Below are 19,882 nucleotides of genomic sequence, written 5' to 3'. Positions count from 1 at the left end.
TGTTTGAAAGCCTCCAGTGATAGAGCACCCACAACTCCAGAGTCAGCTTGTTTCACTGCTTAACAGCTCTCATGGTAAGAAATTCCTCCTTATTTCAAGTTTGGATCTCTCTTTGGTTCTTGTCCTGCCCTCTGCAGCTATGGACATTAAAGCTACACTATGTGATAGCTCTTCAAGTATTTGAACACTATTATATCTTCCCTTAGGCTTCTCTGTTTTAGGCTAAATGTACCCATTTTCTTTAAAAATTTCTTCACAGGATTTAGCTTCTGAGCCATTCACCATCTTTTGTTGCTCTTCCCTGCACTCCTTCCAATTCCTCGGTGTCCTTGTGTTAGGGCAACCAGAACTGGACATGGGATTCTAGGTACAGCCTGGTCAGTGCAGCATAGAGCAGAACTATCACTTTCATGATCTTTATTCTATAGCTGTTTAGATGCAGCCCAGGATTGCACAAGCTTTCTTGACAGCTGCAGCACACTGCTGGCTCATGCTTAATCTCTGATCTATTAGGATTCCTAGATCTTTCTCACAAGTACTACTGCCAAGCCAGGTGCTACCTATTTTGTATCTGTGTGTCTGTTATTTCCTAAATGCAGAACCCCACATTTGTTAACTGCATGTTGTTATATAAGATCCAGTGTTCAAGTCTATCAATATTCTTTTGAACTTTATTTGTGGGACTGTTTATAAAAATATCCCCTTAATAATCAGTTGTTGCCAAGATTGTTCTCACTACAAAAGGGATAATTTTGTGGCTGCTTGACTCCAGTATATATTGGCTACTTTGCATTTTCATTACTGCTTTGATATAAGCTCCAGTTATGTTTGTGTGTTGTTCAAGATATGGGGGAGTGGAAATCTCCCTCAAATTCTTGTGAGGTTAATTTTTTTCCATATTTTTTATAATTAGGCAAGATAAAAACTCCTTTTGAGCTGCTAAATTAAGTATCTCCACCCCCCCCTTCACTATTTTTAGTCAAAAGGAAATACTGGCCTCTTTAACTATAAGAACTCAGTTCCCATGGGTGTAATTTATAGGTTTCTATTAAATGGCCTACTTAGACAACTTGATTGAACTAGAACTAAAGCAGCAATAGGACTGGTAATCTCTTGAGACAATAACAATCTAGTCCACAAATTCAAGATATGATATCTTAATTTCTTGTGTGCTGACCAGAATATAGGCTGACTGAGTATTTACATGTTAAAAATGCCCTTGTTCTGAGTACAGTATCTTATAGAAGTAGCTAATATATGTGTTATAAATAAAATGTCCTTAGTATTTTCCTCCAGCCTCTCTACACATGCCTGTAAACTTAAGGTAAGTAAAGGAAATTCACAGAAATAAAATTTCACAGCCTTTCCTCTTCCCCATAACTGCATTGCCACTCAGAGCCTTTCTCCCAGGTAGGAAGATGAAGAAGAGGATAAGGGTTCTCCTAAATGCTCTGGGACAGAGTGCTGGGAATGCTGTGGAAACAATTTCCACCCCCTCTTTCGTTCATTTTACTGTTGTTCATGATGACTCCCAGCTCTCTGATAAGACTTTGAGAGGAATATAGGTAGCTCCAGGAAGAAAGAAAAGATTGGGAACTTTTATTCTGAACTTTTTTGCAATTACTTAAGATGCAAGGGGAGGGTGTTTCGGGGGGGGTCATTCTGTGACAGGTCATATTTCATGGCTTGTATCTGGCCATTTATTTCTCTACTTTTGGTGGATTTGCCAAGTAATACAATTCTCCACTGCCTGATTTTGTTGGAAGGATAGTTTGAAATGTTAATAGGCATCTTTTTTATGAATGTCAGACTCAGTGTCAGCATATGACACCTCTAGACAACAGCTTTGGCCTTGTCTATTTGTCTTAAATCTACAGTACATCTTTTGGCTGATTTGGGAACAGCAGGAGCCTGTTTTTTTTTTTTGGTTCATGGATGCTGGCCATATGAATAGGAGTATATAGTCAGATTATTTTTAATGCAAGAAACAAAGAGAATACCCTACCCAAGCATATTGGTTTTTATTACTTTTATGAAATATAGTTCACTCCTGAATACTGCACAACTAAAGCATGCTCCATGTGGCATTTCAAAGGCCTTCTTCCTCACACACCAGGGTCTGGCAAATGTGCCTTCCATTGGGTGTAATACAGTGAATGCTCTTCCATGCCTCCCCTAGTAATGTCACAAACACCACCATACTATTTATGTGATTTGGTTTGGATTTAAAGTTCCTTCAAGCCTAACTAATACTAGTGATATATTACGAGCATACTGAAGGGCGAACTGCAGAAAAGTCTTCAATTTCAGGAAATGGTAACACATACTCTTGTGAATTTTGCTGAACCACAAGAGGAAAATAACTTCATGATATCTAATGGGAAATGGTTCTTGTGCACAAAAAACTGTATGCATGACAGGTGATAGATAAGTCTGCTGCTAATTTTCATAAATTAAAATACAGTTATCATTATACGTTTCCAAACAGTAGCTTAATTGTTACCTAGATGGGTCATTTTTTACCTCTGCCTCAGTGCCAACATTTCCATAAAGTCAAATTAATGTATGTAATGAAAATCATCTAGTTTAGTATACAAAACATGACAATTCCTACTGGTGCCAAAGAAACTGAATCATGTTGATTGATTAAAAGAACTGATCTTGATAAACAGACCAGTGTATTTTAATCTTCCCATGGAATGGGCATGTTGATTAAAATTAACAGTAATTTTATGGAGAAAAAAATTAAAAGTATGGTTATTTTAAGGCTGTTCTATACCCCAACCAGGCTAGCTGCATTAAATGTCAGTCACATGCATGTTTCTGGGGCTGGAAGCTATGTGAACAGTTTATGAAACAGGAAACAGGAAACAGTTCTAAGCAGAAGATTTCTATTTTTTATTGAAAATAAAAAAAATTGTTCAGGAAGGAAACAAAGCAAACTACAATATATTTTTATCACTGTTTTGTGTTCTGGTTTGCAGTGTGGCCTTATCAGCAATTCGTTGATCCTGCCCACAGAACAGTACTCTGCATACAGTACAGAGAATTGTACCATAGTTCAACATTAAAATCCAAGCTTTTACAGATCAGCGTTTGGGAAATGAGTAATTTTGTGCTTTGATAGTACTGATGAAAGGGAGCTATTGTGATATCTTGATTAGTCCATGTACAACTCTTATGTAAGATTCATGCTTGGAAAAAATGCTGTGATAAATTCATACTGTTTTTCACATTCAAGTAGCCTATAGCACACTGATTCACAAAGTCCTGCCCAAAACAATAAGCTTCAGAGTATAGTTAAATGTAAACAGTGGATTTTGTTTTTGAGCATAGAAACATGGCCTTAATTGTTGATAGTAAATATGTACTATTTTTATTAACAATTTGGCAGCTGTTTTGTTTCTTTTTTTCCAAATATCTTTTACTTGACTTTGTTTAAGGATGATTCCTAGTGATTCCCAGTGTGTAGTCCCTAGTGACTCCTAGCATGTAGCCTTGGGTTGTCTAATACCAAGAGTTGAGTTGCAAACATTAATACACCAAACCATGCCCAAAGTTTGTCTAACTTAATTTCAGTGAGCCCATTCTTGGCAGAGTATGCACAATAGGTTAGCAAAAAAAAAAAAAAAAAAAAACTTGCACAGCATAAATTTACCAATGGGTCATGTATGCATACTCCACCAAATAAGTGGTGTGGATGACACACAGGCCAAGTGCTGAATCACTGTTGTGAGAGAGAGTTTTCTTCGTAAAGCTGTAAGAATTACTTATTGTGGTCAGACCAGTGTGCCGTTTTGTAAGATGCTTGGCAAGGCAACTCCCAGTGAGCTGTCTTAACCTGGAAGAGGCAAGACATGCATACAGTTATTTCATCTTTCACTTTTATGTTATGAAATTACCTGATGAAGCCCCAAGGAAGATATTGGCTCTTAATGTTCCTTGCAGCTTCATCAAATACATTGTTACCCCTTGGACCTGGATCTTTATTTTCTATGCTTTTTTCTCAGTTACTTTGTGATGTTTGTTGGCTAGAAGTGATTGGTAGTACAAGCAATACCAGTAGTGCTAATTTATTCATTTTAATATAATTTGTGTATAAAGAACCACAATTCTGAAGAATAAATCTGGGCGTACTTGAATATATTTGGTTTGTGCAGAAGAGACACAAATCTTTAGTCCTTCCGTTTTGCCTATACACAGAATGTGTTCCATTACATTAAAATTTATTTTGACAGTGGAAACAATTCAGCTGTTCTGATCAATCCAGCCCTAAAGAGTGGGAGGTGTGTAATAGCATGCCAGTACAATTGAGAACTGCATATGTGGATCTGATTGAGGTAAATTGTAGAGGTGACACAGAACTACGATTTGCATTTTCTTTTACATATGTCTTTTATTCTGTTTTCTAATTCTATGGTCTTATTACTGTTCTGTATGTTTGTTTTGTATTCTGGTATGGCCTAATGGCTAATCAATAAAGTATTATCTAATAGCAAGCAAAACTATCCAGTTGGAAAACACAAAATTCCATCCAAAGTTTAAAACAAATGTTGACTTGATATATACCTGTAAAGCAACTGCTGAGAAAAGAAGAGCCTGTTAGATCATACCAAACACTGTTTCCTTTAATGATCAGCTAAATATTATAGTAAACCCACAGACAAAGGCCAAGGTTTGATAGAGTGGGTATGAAGATTAAACAAATCTAATTGGGCAACAAGTCAGGCAGTGCAGTTAAAGCAGTCTAAGACATTTACCTAGAGTAAGAAAGATAATGTGTAGCTTCCTTATGTTTTTAAACTGAAATACTCACAGGCCTGGTCAACATAGCCTGGTCTACCAACATAGTGGTATAGTATCATTGGTGTTACAGTAACATGTCTGTCACAGTGTGTACACCGGGCACAGAACATCTGTTTTCAAAAAGGTGGATAGTATTACTCTCCATCGCCCACTCATATAGCCCATTGGTGGTACTTTTTTTTTTAATTTCCCTTGTTTATTGTTTTTTTTTTTTTGTGGGAAAGTGAATGTATTTATTATAGCCAAAGCATTGGATTTGTGGATAATTTTAAAAAATAATTTAAAAACCATGTGAGATAGCAAGCCTTTTTCATGGAAGTGCCCATGGGCACATTGATGGTTATCTACAATACATAACACTTAAGATGACGTTTAGTATTGATAAATATCTTGATTATAAATGGTCACTTGCACTCTACATTAAAGACAAAGAATTTCAGAGAATAAAGATAACAGATGCAAAGGTAGGACAGAATTCCTTGCCTTTAATAGTTGTATGGGAGATGTTCTGATACTTCTACATTACAAGATATATATGACTTATATATAAAGGCCTTACCTTTCTTTATTATCACAGAAAGTCACTGGTTTCACTGGTTACATCCAGAGGATTACTGGAGCTGTAGTTAATAATATTTAGATAGTGCTGTTGGGTCATCTTGTTTACATAATCTTTAAAATATGGTTATGCATATGGATGGAGATGTGAATGCTACAAAATCAATTCCTCCAATAAAAAAGTAGACTCATGTCTGCAAAGGAAATGTTATTTTATCTTAAATATAAAGTTGTTACTTTATTAATCCATCTAGACTAATATTGTCCATTCTTATTGGCATTAACTCCTGAGATTTTCTTGACTACCGTATTTTTCCGACTATAAGACGATACTTTTTTCTAAAATCCTTACCCTAAAAACTGAAGGGCGTCTTATTCAAGGAAGTCAGCTGAGAATCGCGGTTGCAAAACTGCCAAACTTTGTTTCTGCAGAGAGGCTTCCTCCTATTGCTAGCCTCCAATCACGAGTGAAATAGCTTGTCTCCCAAACAGACTTCCTCCAATCACGAGCCTGATATAACTGACGTCAGCTGATGCTGAATAAACCAATTAGAGGAAGGCTGTTTGCAGAGACAAGCTATCGGCAGTTTCACTCGTGCTTGAATGTAATCAGTTATGCAAAAGAGCCTGGAAATAGAGCTGCAGAGAGACGGTTTGGACCTCCTCCCACCGAGTGTATCAGGTAAATGTTAACTAATTACTAAATAAAAATGTGTTCTGCACTATCTTTAAAATACTGATTTTTTAATTTTGGGCTGGAAAAGTGGGGGGGCGTCTTGTACATGGGGGCGTCTTATTGTCGGAAAAATACAGTATCTTTTTATATGACAACATTATATTTGCATTTGAGATTTTATTCCCAATCTTGGGATTTGCCATTCCACACACACATTTACTAATGCAAGACATTTATAGATAGATAACAGAAAATTGTGTTGTGGAGCTAATAATTTCATACTGTTCCAGAATTTAATCATCTAACTTGGTTGGCTTAAAATAAAACTGAATAGCTCTATATAAAAGAACAGGTACAACACCATATAATCTTTGCAAGACAATTAGTAGGGTTCTAGTTTTGACAACTTGGTAATTATAGAGGCATTTCAATTATTTTCCTATCCACCTTTCTTACAGGAGTACTAAGATCATTAATTAATGTTTGGGAAGTCTTTTAGAAAGTGTTGATTAGTGTTGATGTTATTTAGTAAATGGAAAATATTAATACTAAATAATAGATGTAAACAAACATTCAAGCCTTTTCTCTGCAGATGAGTTTAATTAGTAGCACTAATTTTGGCTCTGATTTTACACTTTGCAATAAGGCTTGAGTATCTTCTTATATAATATCTTTCTAAATTTTCAAAAAGTGAAATATGGGATATCTATTTTATATAAGCTTCAGTTAGTGTGTTCCCTCAGTTTTCTGGAAGGGCCTGAAGACTGAACTGTGTTGTAGAGCTTTTAGTGGTTGATGAGGAAGACACTGTTACTTTGGGATGGGGATGGTTTTATTTATATATTAATCAGATGTACATAGCTGCCCAATTTGCAGAAACATGAAATCAAGGAATTAAAAATACAATACAGTGCAATGCAGTATAAGATAACATTTGGAACAGGAAAAAAAAAACATCAGGCTAACAGGATAACAGAAATAACAGGAGGAAAGGAATTATCTCATTCAAGATCTTTCATTCTATATGGGTCCATCTCATGTTGGCTCAATGCCCAGGAGAAGAATTAGTTTTTCAAGGTTTTATGGAAGGACAGAAGGGTTAGGGCCATCTGAAAGTTAGGAGAACGTTGTTCCACATGACAGACAAGACATACCTCCTGGGTCCCAGTAGGTGACATTGTTTCATAAAAGAACCCAAGGCCATGGATCTCATGAGATAAGCAGAGATAATTGAAGATCCCATAAATAATCCGGCTCTGTCCCATGAAATGTTTTGTAGGTAATACTTAGCACCTTAAATTGTACCCAGAAGCTTGTAAGAATCCAGTGCAGCTTACAAAATAGTGGTGTAACATGGACAACTACTCATGTTGCTGCACTCTGGACAAATTGCAGTTTCCAGGTGGTTTTCAAGATCAGCCCAATGCAGAGTACATTGGAGTAGTCCAAACAGCAGGTGACCAGGACAAGAGTAGACATGAGTAAAGGTTCTCCTCAGTTCAGGGATAAGCACAGATGGTGTACAAGATGGATTTGTGAAAAGGCCTGCTCTTTCAGTAGGAACAAAGAGCCCAAATTATGTTTCTGACTAAGGAACCCCCCATCCAGGACCAAAGATAGAGAGTCCCTAAGATCAGGGACACCCCCCCTCCAAAAAAAGCACTCAGTCACTTGGTCTTGACATGGTTGAACCAAAGCCTGGCTTTCCCCATCCAGACTCCCAGTCTCCAGACACTGGAAAGAACCTTGATGGCATCACTTGGCATAGGATGGCATAACATGGGGATGTACAATTGGGAATCCCCTGACTCTGTACCAATGGATGACCTTGCCTAGCTATTTTTAGATGTTTAAAAAGAGTCAAGAGAAAAAAAATAGCCTTGAGGGACACCAAATCTGAGAGGTCTAGGTCTAGACCTGTCTGTTTCCCCCTGTTGTCTCTGCATCAACTGGAAATGTCCTTAAAGGAAGATGAAAAACCAACATAACACTATACCTCCCACTCCTAAACCTCAAAGCCAGTCCAGAGGAATGCCATCCACTCCTATCCCTGTCCTGCCAGAGATCATCTATAAGGGTGATCAATACTGTTTTTAAGTAATTTAAGTAATTAAGATTTATATGCTAGCGTGCTTTACCTTTATAAATGGGTGCCCCCAAATAAAATGGCTACTCTGTACATATGTCTGATCAGGGTTTGTTGGTTTGTTTTTGTTTTTGTTTTTGTTTTTTTGATCCCTTCAAGTAATTGTTGACTCTAGCAACAGCCTGGATTGGTCCCTGCAGTTTTCTTGGCAAAATTTTTGGAAGTGGTTTGCCCTTGCCTTCTTCCTAGGGCTTCCAAGAGAATCACTGGCCCAAAATCACCCAGCTGGCTTCGTGCCTAAGGCGTAACTAGAACTCACAGTTTGCCAGTTTCTAGCCCGGTGCTTTAACCACTACACCAAGCTGGCTTTCATATGTGGTCAGTAAACCGGCTGATTTCACTGATAAGATCCTTTGTTGTTGGTTTGGATGATACAGCCTACCACATTCAGCACAGAAGGTTGCACACCTTAGAGATATATGATGTTTTGCAATACGTACGGGTTTCATACTGTTAGGAACAGTTCTAGAGCTGGTGCTGTTTTGTGATTGTGGGCCTGAAACACCACACTGAATCAGTTGCTTCATGTATTGATACACTGCTTTCATGTCGTCATTAAGGCTCAAATGATAAAAGGTAACATAGGAAGGCCTTCAGAATGCCTTTGACAGATGATTTGAGCAGCAGGTTCACTGCTAAATCTAGCTTCCCTTGTAGATTTATTGTAACTTCTAGATTTATTGTATCTTCCTTCTCCCCACTTCTCCATGACAAATACTTGATTTAGCAATAAGTGTGCCCAGCCATTGCACATAACAGCATATAAACATCTGAATGGAAGGGCATATAAATTTGGATAAATGGACAATTAAAAGATAAAAAGAAGTATTTCCTTTTTTAATCTCCAAGTTCCCAATTATTTGTATGCACCAATTCAATATATAATGAATATATGTGTGTACGTATATATTCAAAAGTATTTTGAAAATATTGGGAAATGTAGTCAAGTTGTACCTGTAAATCTGCTAACTTTGGTCATAACATTTATAAGCTTTAGTCAGCCTCTTCTACTCAGCTGGCTTTTTAGACAATCAGTAGATTCCTATATTGCAATAAACTTATTTTTATCATTAAAAAAGAAGTAACCGAACCATATTGGCCAAACCATATGACCTAAGAATTATTTTTAACTTCTGTAATCTGTTGCTTTGTTGTTGTTTTAATAATTTTTAAAGTTTTTTTGTCCTGTAATAAACTGACTTTAAAAAATACTTCTTTTGTCCAGTATTCTATATAATAAATAGATAACATTCCTAGTGAATTATGCATACATAAATTATAAGCAAACCCTTCCATTATAACAGTTTATGAAAATATGTAGTTATTACTAGCTTTACATCTCCAGATAGAGAAACCAAGGATGCTTTCTTACATTAAATCAAGTCAAAGAGCATTTTAGATCAGTACTATGTACACCAATTTTTTCCAACCAGGAGCTCTCTAGAAGTAGTTGACTACAACTCCCATGAATCCAGTTTCAAATTTAATTATAGCTTTTCAGGTATGTGTGGGGAGTGTCTTTTTCACCTCTAACTGCAAATGCTAGAGATTAAACCTGGATGCTTTTTGAGTGCTAAGCATGCATTTCTATTTATTATTGAACTATATCCCCTCCAGGTATAAGCATAGAGGGGACTGCATGCATGCATCAATCGTTTTTAATCCTTTGTGGTTTAAATTCTTAGGGTTTTATAGGCACAAAATATATACCCGAGTATACTGAATAAACCTCTATATGCCTACAGTTTATCCTTCTCTGCATTGATTATTTCTTGCTATCTGTCAAATCATCTGCATCTTCACTACTCTTCTTCAAATTTGTTCATGCAGATGTATTAATATAGCCACAAGGTATAAACTTGACCTGTGTAAGTCTCTGTTTTACTGTTTGAAAATGAGATTTGTATACATGGATTATACCTTACCTATATGAGTCACTTGCTTTCTCTGTTAGTTTATCATATGCCTTACATTGCTATTTGAATAAATTCCAAGTTCTATTAGGTTATTTTTGAATGTAATATAATAATGTAGAATGAATGGGCTGAAGAGTAAAAACATAGGCACAAGAATATTAACATTTTTATGCCATTCATTCTTTTTGTATGAAACACTGTAAAACTTAATACAATGTGTGTGTGTGTACGTGTTTTAAAGTTACAAAACAAACTTTAAAGAAAATCTATTTAAGCATAAAACCAGAATGGGCTTTGTGTTTTGGTAGGTTTGCTGAGGTCTCAGTTTTACATGTGAAAGAGATTCACAATATTACAAAACCAGCTGATTCATGACATTACATCTAGAAGAAAGGTATGCTAGTTACAGACTTTCATGTATTGTTCCCTTAACCTTTGATGTCCCAAGGCAACACCTCAGAGGATTACAATAGAGAAAAATACAACGGCAGGTGAAGGGGTCTTGCAACGTACCAACTCTGCAAGCGCATCCTCCAATGACTACAATAGAAGGGGCATCTGGATTACTGTAAATGTGGTGTTGGGATAATTATGCAGAGATGGAGCGGAAGCAACAGCATATCTTGCACCAGGGTCTGTGGAATACTATAAGACTTGGGCACCAGGATGGCTCCATAGGTGTTCAGCTGTCCATTGGGGCTATAAACTGGCAGTGGAGCCTGCAAAAGCATCTTGCTATTTATGGCGTCCTGCACGGAGAGGGCAAAGCAGTGGGGGCTTCTCCGGAGCCTTGCACAGACTGGAAGGGAGAAGAAACTGTGAGGCTGCAACTTTCTCCACTGGCCAGCTGGGGTGCTAAGAGACGGAAGGGTTGCTTTGCCCCAATATGGTTCCATGCAGTCAGCAGCAGTCTTTCCGCATGGGCCATGAAAGGAGCAGCAGGGTGCAGGGAAAACTCTGAGACAGTAGGAGTTCGGTGCAGAGAGCCAGCCACACAGCCCTTTGTGCCTTTGGGCAGTGGCATTTCAGACCAGTCACAAGATTGGCACTCATGTGATTCTGTGGTTGCCTCCAACCTAAATTGATGCTTAAGGTTTAAAAGTATGTACATTTTGATCGAAGTATAGTCTACATTAGTTCCATGCAACCAAACATTTTTTAATTTTATTTAACAACAGTGGAATCCAGAATTGAAATGTATGAATGTCTGCTAATTAAAGGAGGGCAAAACAACAAATCTTGGGTGTATCTTAAGTTATTCTGGTTGTGTTACATATATTTTGGAAATTACATAGTTAAAATTGTACCCAGAAATTAGCTTGACAGCTAGTGACTTTGCATGACATAATGAAAACTTGATACAATATCGTATTAAGTTAAAAAGTATCTATTAGTTAATTCATCTGAAAGCATTTTTTAAAAGGCACACATTGCAGTTTTTTTACTCATATTTTCACAAGTAACTCTAGGTGTTTTACTCACATTTTCACAAGTCCCTCCCAGGTGTTTAGATCCAATTATCATTTCTACAATCTCTATATATAGAAAATAGCCTGCATCCTATAGCAACACCTTCTTTGTTCTTCTGTTAAATAAAAAATCAAGGAGAGGAAATAAGTAATGTGTAAAGCAAAGAAAGGTAACAGAAGCAAAGAAGTGATATAAAATTATTTAATATATGATAATAATAAGTGATACAAATTAACTGAAATGTCCACCATATCTAAAACTATAAAATAAATTACTTCAAGATCACAGTTACAGTAAGCGGGAGGTGGTTTGTAACTACAGTATTAAGAGTCAGCCCACGGTATTGCCTTGATATAATAGAACATTCTGGGGGAATGTTAATATTCATTCAATCTAAATTTACATAATATACATTTCAATTGTGGAGATTTAAACTTTTTTTTTGATGTAAGTTTTTTTTACAGAGTAAGTTGCATCAATTGCCCAGACTGTTTCAAAATCAATAAGACTTACTTGGGATAAAGTCTGAACTAAAATTTTGTTTGTTTTGTCTGAGGTTTTATTGTACACAAAATGTGACAAATTTTACATTTACAATTTTATGATAAACTTTAGACACCACTACCCAAATTATGTTTCACTGAAAGCCTAAAAGAACATAACTGGTACAAAGTTAAATATTTTTAAAAAATGTGTATGTGTATCCATTAGTTACCCAGAGCTGCTTACAGAAAATTCCACATAGGAAAATAGTGAATGTGGCAGTGCAAAAGTATGGACACTCTATTAGTCAGAATACCACCTTTAGCAGAAATATGTGTTTCAGATGTTTCCTGTAGCTAAAACTCTTTCTATTATTTTGGGTTTTTTCCCACTCTTCCCTGCAGAATTCTTCTAGCTCAAAAAGATCACCTTGCATGCCCTGCATGTTTGAGATCTCCCATAGATTTTCAATAATATTCAAGTCTGGTGACAGGAAAACCAATTCTAAAACCTTGCTATTCCATATCTTAAGGTCATTCACAATAGAATTGGAAGTATGTTTTGGATCATAGTTTTGCTGAAATAGCTCATCTTTTTTCAGCTACAATTTCTTTAGATCCTTCCAAAATTTTGGTAGGACCATAGAAGTGGAATTACAAGAGAATCTTGTAAAAGTGCCCTTCAGGATTTTGATCAGATTAGTTTCAAATATCAGTGGTAGAGGTTTGTTTGTTTTTTAATTTAAAGAATAGAAGAAAATTTAGATTTTTTAAAGTTATTTTCTGTTCAGAACATCAAAAATCTTACATGATTTCCTCATTCTTGAATTACTATGCTTTAAGAAACTGTTCAGTTGTGAATGAAGCTATTTTTGTTTTACAAAACATGATATTGAAGTAATGGCTGTTTGCCATTCCAGAGTTTTTATAAATTAGGTTTATTCTGTTACTCTGTGGGAACGAGAGGACAAAGTGCTATCAACAGATGGCAGTTCCTACAGTGAGGACTGTTTTGATTTATTTCTAAATTTAGAAAATTCCAATAACCAACATCACAGCATTCAGTTGTTAAAGGAAAAAGGATAGCTATAGTAATGGTTTTTACTTACACATACACAAACCCAAAATCTAGATTTTTGAATTTGGTTCCCATTGGCCTTGATGTTCTAAACTATTGGCTTATGCTTTTTAGAAAATACACTTCCCAAATGTATTTGTAATAACATTCCTACGCATTATAGATCATTCTTGAAGAGAAATGTCTTAAAATGAAGGCAACATAATATTGTTGCAGAAGTTACAGCATGCTTCATAAATTGCTTGTTTGGTTCTTCCTTAAGAACTTGTCACTGAAAGTAGGAAAAGAATTTTGAATAAGTACATGGTCAGTTTGCTCCTCTATTTTAATCATTAATTCCAGTGAGAAGCACTGTCCCAGTTGGGCATCAGTGTTACTCTATGAATTGATACAGTACTCTGGAATCCATACAGTGCTTTTCTCCCTACAGAAAAGTACTGTCACTGCTTCAAAGGCTTATATGCTCTTAATAATCTTTGTATTGAGGAACGTCTCATAAGCTCCTATGAACTTCAGAGTTTCTTGTAACTGGAATACCTCAGATCTAAATTAGTAATGAGATTTTTTTTAAGGAGGAGCATGTTAAACTATACTGTTAGGTTACATAAAAAAAGTTTTCAGTTTTGAATCCAGTGGTTTAAAGGAATGGTAGGGAACTGTAGTCTCAAAATCCTGCACAATTACAACCCTCATTAGCTTAAGTCAGCAGGCTACGGAATAGCGTGAATTCAACAACTCCAAAGGATCACAAGTCCTCATAACGTGTCTCAGAGACTGGTTATTTATGGAACTGCCTTCTCCAATTGTCTCTGCCCATGCCATAAGGTAGGCATGTTCTGGGCTCATTCAGTAAACAATACCCTCTTGTGGAATCCTAGAGGCGAGCTTTCTCAATTACTGTTCCTCCCCTCTGGAATACTATTCTCCCAAGGTCCGTTTGGCTCCATCTCTACACTTCTTTAGAAAAACATTAAAAACTTGGCTTTCAATGATAATGAATGGTTGAAACTCTGTTTTATGTACATCCCCAAAGCATTTTCTGTATTGATTGTTTCTATGGAGTTTTTAGTTGTAAGTGCTTTGGGTTTCTCCAATTATGTGGTCAAATCAAATAAATAATAAAACTTATTAAAATATTTATTTATTTATTTATTATTAAACTTGTATGCTGCCCGACTCTCAACAACTCTGAGCGGTTTATTATCTGCAAAAGGTTTATTTATCTATTTGTCTTTATTTATATTTCAAATTTGTCACTGCCCATCTCACTGTAGAGTGATGGATTAAGAATGGTTTTATCTGGAACTGGTCATAAAAGTGTAGCACAGTATGTGGGGTTATGAAGTAAAGTCTGTTTACAAAGTCTTATTCACAAAATATTTTTGAATAATTGCATTTAGCTGCCATACCTATTTGTTCTACTGATGGGATGGAATAAATTGGTCAATGTGATGCAGATAAATTATTTTGAGTTCATTTATGAGGGTGGAGATTGACAACAAACCTGTCTCAAAAATTCATCAGTCCATTCACATGTTAGTAAAAGTAGTTTTAGCTTATTAAAACATACCTTCATTTTATTTATTTATTTAAACAACTTACACAGCTGTCCAAGTCACAGCAGGAACTCTGGCAGTGGTTAAAACCAAAAACAACACAAAATACAAAATGTAAACACCAAAATAATATAATAATATAACATAAACCTGAGGTCTAAAAATTATCCCACTTCCAGTCAACAAAGGCTAGAATTAATCAGATCAACCAGCAGGGCTGCCTTACCCTCCGGGTCCAAATTCCTGAAACAGCATCCAGGTCCTCAGTACCTTAAAAAAGGCTGCAGGGCCAGGGCCATCTGGATTTCTAGGAGGTGAGGCTGTTCTATAGGGCAAGCACTGCAACAGAGAAGGCTCAACTCCTCAGTCCCACAAGATGACACTGCCCAATAGAGGGGACCCAGAGCATGCCAGCCCTGCCTACTCTGGTGGGACAAGCAGAGATAGGCAAGCAGAGACAGTGACAGGTGATCCTGCAAATAACCTGGCCCCATGCCATGTGGGGCTTAACCAGCACCTTGAACTGCACCTGTAAGCCCACTAAAAGCCAGTGCAGCTCATAAAGCAGGGTTTTTCTATGAGCAGATCATTAAATATCTGTGCTGCCTGTGTTTCTGCATTCTAAACTAGCTGCAGCTTTCAAATGCTCTTCAAGGGCAGCCCCATGTAGAACACATTACAGTAATCCAATTGACAGGTGACAAAGGTGAGACTTATTGGGAGCAGGGCTGAGCAAGGCACACAAGATATACCTGTGCAAAGGCTCTCCTTAGCCACAGCTGCCATCTGTTCTTCAAGCAGAAGTCATTAGTCTAAAAGGACCTCCAAATTGTGCACCAGCCCACTCTGCTCACCAAGCCAGTACAACCTCATTCAGAGCTAAAGATAGTCACTGAATCGGGGGGAGGGCTCAACACCCATACATTTTCACACTTGTTACGATTGAGCTTAAATCTGCTTTTCCACTACAGCCTTCAGACACTGGGAAAGAACCTTGATGGCGTCAATTGGGTGGCCTAGGGCAGAGATATATGATTGGGTATGATCAGCATACCTATGATACCTGCTCTCTGTTGGTGGATTACTTCCCACAGCAGCTTGTGGTGTTAAATAGGAGTGGGAAGAGTGTAGGGTCCTGAGAAACCCCACAAAGAAGGGTCTTGGGCTTGATCACTCCCTTCTTACTAACACTGACAAACCAGCACCAGAGAAAAGAGAACCATGGAGCCAATCCATGTTTCCATGATTGATGATATAGAAAGTTGCTGGGAGATCAAGGAAGGCCAGGATGGATGTACTACTACCATCCTGCACCTGTCAAAGGTCATCAATAAGATCAGTGCCATCTCAGTGTTATAACCAGGTCTGAATCCTGACTGAAAAAGGTCCAGATAATTTGCTTCCTTTGGGGCCTTCTGGAGCTTCAAGCCAGCCACCTTCTCAAGAAGATGGAGACTGGGCAAGAGCTGTCTAGTTCTGTTGAGTACTGCAAAAGCCTCTTGAGGAGAAGGCAGATCTCAGCAATAGCCTCTTGAGGAGAAGGCACAGACAAACCACCTCTTCCAAAGCAGGTGGCACTATCCGCATCCCCTCCCTCAAAGTGTTAACCACAGCATGGAACCAGCCACATGTCATCTTCAAGGAGTGCTTAACAATCAAGAGGGATGTGGATCAGAAATACAGGTATCCAAGATCATAGCTCCAAGGATTTCACTTCATTTTACTGTTCACTTCATCAGGACCAAGAAGTTCAAACTCTTCCCAGATATCTGGGCATGACTGCATTTCAGTCACCTCTACAGGTATACGACCTGTCCAACTAGAGTCCAATCATGAGCAAATGTGAATGGCTTTATCTGACATATATCTAGAATAATCTTGACTCCTGTAGGTTTTTACCTGAATCCTCTTACTCATGAAGGATTGGGTTACGTTAAGTAGGGCTGCTAGCTGGTGGCTGGCTTTCTGATCAAATAGGTCCTGTTTCCCTGCGGTAGAGTGCAGCCTCATAACACTCTAAAGCCAACAAGGAGTGATCTGTTCATGACAAGAAACTGATGGTAATATCCTCCAACTCCACATCACCACTGGTCCAAGATAAAAATCATATCTAACGTGACGCCTATTGTGGGTCATGCTGTAGATGACCAGAGTCAGGGCCATAGTTGAACTGCTGAATAGTCTGCATCCTGAATAGTCTGCAGTTTAGTTGGGTGGCATACAAGTTTAATCAGCATCAGCATCACTCAGAACCTTATGCCTGGGGAATTCCACTGCCAACCTGGCCACAGACTGAAGCAACTCAGGTAGGGAGGTTGGTGTGCAGCATGAAAGCATGGTATACCAGCATAATCCCTTCTGATTCATATAACCCAACTTCACAAACAGGGCCACACAACCACCTATTTGTGGAGCAACACCTCTGAAAACCACCAGGGTTTCTTGGATAACAATGGCTGTATCTCCATCCAGGCTTGTGGCTGATACCACACAAAAAACCTTGCAGGGCACATCTCCAAGAGGGAAGCAGCAGAGAAGCACAATATTTATCAGTTTTGTTGCCATTGCTGCATGTAACTAAAGTTTTATTCTAGGGACCCTTGCAGTAGAGAGGGTCTATAGATCTATACTATAGATGCTAGCAACAGATATTAAGGAGGCTGCCATCATCTCTCTCTGGAGAAAGTCTAAAGTAAGTCCAGTGAATAAAACTGCATCACTTACAGATGTCAGAATACTCCATTATGAACTTTGCTATTCACAAGCATATGTTATCTCTGGTTCATTGCTATTGTGTAATCCAATTAGTTTTTATTGACTGAAAAAACCTTAATAGGTTTCATTTATGTATTTTGGGTTTATTGCAGTTTAACGTTTTAAAATCCACACAAGCTTTCCAAAATAACAAAGATGTTATTAACGTGATGTTACTCTGGGTACTTTGAGATAGGATTAGCAAGTAACTAAGTTATTATTCAGAACTCATGACAATAATGGATCCAGCTTTGTCCAACAGTTCATTTCTCTTACACTGCAATTTGTATTGAATTATTTGTTCTGTTTTTATGGGAACAATAACGTTACAATTGAGTATGTTTTAATAAATAAACTAAATTATGTACATGTTCTTCATTGAGATAATTTCCTTAAGCAAAAATGATTTTTATTCTTAGAGAGTGAAAAATACATTTTTCACATACTTATTTGGGAGTGCATGTTCACGTTTTATGCAAAACAAATTACTTTAAAGATGGGCACACTCTATAAGATTGGTGTCGTTTAATTGCAGTTTAAAAAAAACACTATTGGATAAATTAATGGAGAAGAAAATAAGTAATATGATCATCCTTTAACACTAATTACATCCTTAACTCTGCATCAAGCTAAAGAATTGCATGGGTAGTCTTGGGAAAGAATAGTGATTATTCTCTGAATGGAGCCTAATGCTTAAATAGGCAAGAATATTAGACTTTAATTTTGAATCTATAGCCGAAAGAGTAAAAAGAGTGAAAATAATAAATTGAGTTAGTGCAGGAATACATTCCAGCATGGAGCAACTTCACTCATAATTGTTGGATTAGGAGTAGAAATTAAGATTTCTAAAAATTTGAAACAATGAAAATTAGGAAATATATGCCATAGCAGGGTTACTGTTCCTTCACATGTTAATTTATCATTTAATTGTGATATTCCAAATATGGAATCATTTATTTCTATACTAAATATTTCTTTATTTATATACTTAACCTATGTATGTATTATTTAAAATGAAAATACTATTTTTCTAGTTTTTCAGGGAAAACAAAACCCCTCCCTCCCATTTTCAATTTTTTTCTTCCAATTTACATTTTTCCCTCATTTTGCTTAGGAGAAATGTATGCGAAGCAGCTTTGAGGACATCAGTTGGCAAAAAGTTCTGGTTTAAGCTTTGGAAATTAACTAATGTTACTTGAACACATGGGAGTCATCTGAAAATCATTACTATTTGTTTTCTGTCCACCCTCTGTTTCCTTTCAGTAAGAGATGTGAAGAGAAAACAGGCATTACCTAGTTTTCTTTCAGTTTTTACCCCGTGAACCTATTTCTTATCAATTACATTTCTTTCTTTTCACTGTACAGTATGCGGAGAGAATAAAGGAGTGTGTGCAGGAAAGATTATGGAGCTTGTTTGGATCACATCCAGATAAATCTGTGACTAAGAGAGGAAAGCAAGGGTCTTTGTATCATTTTTCTGTATCAGGAGAAGAAACGCCACTGAATTATTTGCTGTTCTTAATTACTTAGGTTTCTTGGAAGTTTTCAGTATTCGTGAGATATGTTGATGGTCTTTAACCTGGGGGTATGGGAGCCATTTGGAGGGTTTGGTGACCCTGATCAAGAGTCTTGAGTCTAAACAGGACTTGTCTACACACTCTAGTCTTCATGGAGCTATCCAAGTTGACAAGCAAGTGTTTTAAGGTTCCTCTTTTTCCAAAGGGCAAATAAATGTGTTCAGATATTAGTAATCCATGATGAACCATAGAATTGGCAGGGGCCAGTTAAATTAACAAATACAACTCCCTGCTTAGTATAGGAATCCAGATTAAAACATCTCCAATGGCTACATCTACAGCTTGTGCTTGAATACATTCAAAGAAAGGCATAACCTTTCTGAATAATTGTTCTGCTGTCCACATTAGTATTTTTTTTAATGTTCACTCAATCTGCTCTCTTGTAATTTAAATCCATTATTCGGTGTCCTATAATCTGGAATGGTAGAGAACAAGTAGTCTTCTAACATCTTTTAAGGCATTTGAGGGATGCTTTTGTATCTCTCCTCTCTTTTCAAGGCTAACTTTCCCAATTCTTTCAGTCTCTCATAATAGGACTTAGTTTCTAGTCCTCTGATCATTCATGCTGCTCATATTTCAACCTATTCCTCTTTGTTCAAATCTTTTAAAAGTGATGCACAGAATTGGACACAGTATATGATATGGGGACTGGTCAGGGCCGATGGGTACATTCATTTTGTACCCAATTACTATTCCATTTTTTTTCGCTGTACTTTTGCAGAGGTCCTGCACCTGTGTTTTTCCTATATTTCCTAAATCTCTAACCTTTCAAGATTGTTTCAAACTTTATTTTCATGTTCCGTGGTATTATTTGGCCAGTTTTTTGTAATCGGTAAATTTGGTAAGTATTGCTGCAACCTCTT

At 37.0% G+C, this 19,882-nt stretch overlaps 1 protein-coding gene across 6 annotated transcripts in view; it reads left to right on the top strand.

Moving 5' to 3' along the window:
• The window catches only part of TBL1X (transducin beta like 1 X-linked), a 130,952-nt gene that overhangs the window by 7,043 nt on the left and 104,027 nt on the right, over positions 1-19,882 (top strand). Inside the window, exon 1 of one of the 6 annotated variants that reach the window (XM_088144950.1) lies at positions 55-74. The exons of the other annotated variants lie outside the window; for them this stretch is intronic. The gene's annotated coding sequence lies outside the window, so the exon portion shown is untranslated. Of the gene's footprint in view, positions 1-54; positions 75-19,882 lie in introns of those variants that run through there. 6 annotated transcript variants of the gene reach the window in all.

Source organism: Python bivittatus, unplaced genomic scaffold (genome assembly GCF_059951505.1).
Source record: "Python bivittatus isolate LINGU-HERP-01145 unplaced genomic scaffold, Pbiv_v1 ctg000350_np1212, whole genome shotgun sequence".
Classification (NCBI taxonomy): Eukaryota; Metazoa; Chordata; class Lepidosauria; order Squamata; family Pythonidae; genus Python; species Python bivittatus.
The sequence above is the reverse complement of the archived record's forward strand: the minus strand, read 5'-3'. Positions and strand labels throughout refer to the sequence as shown.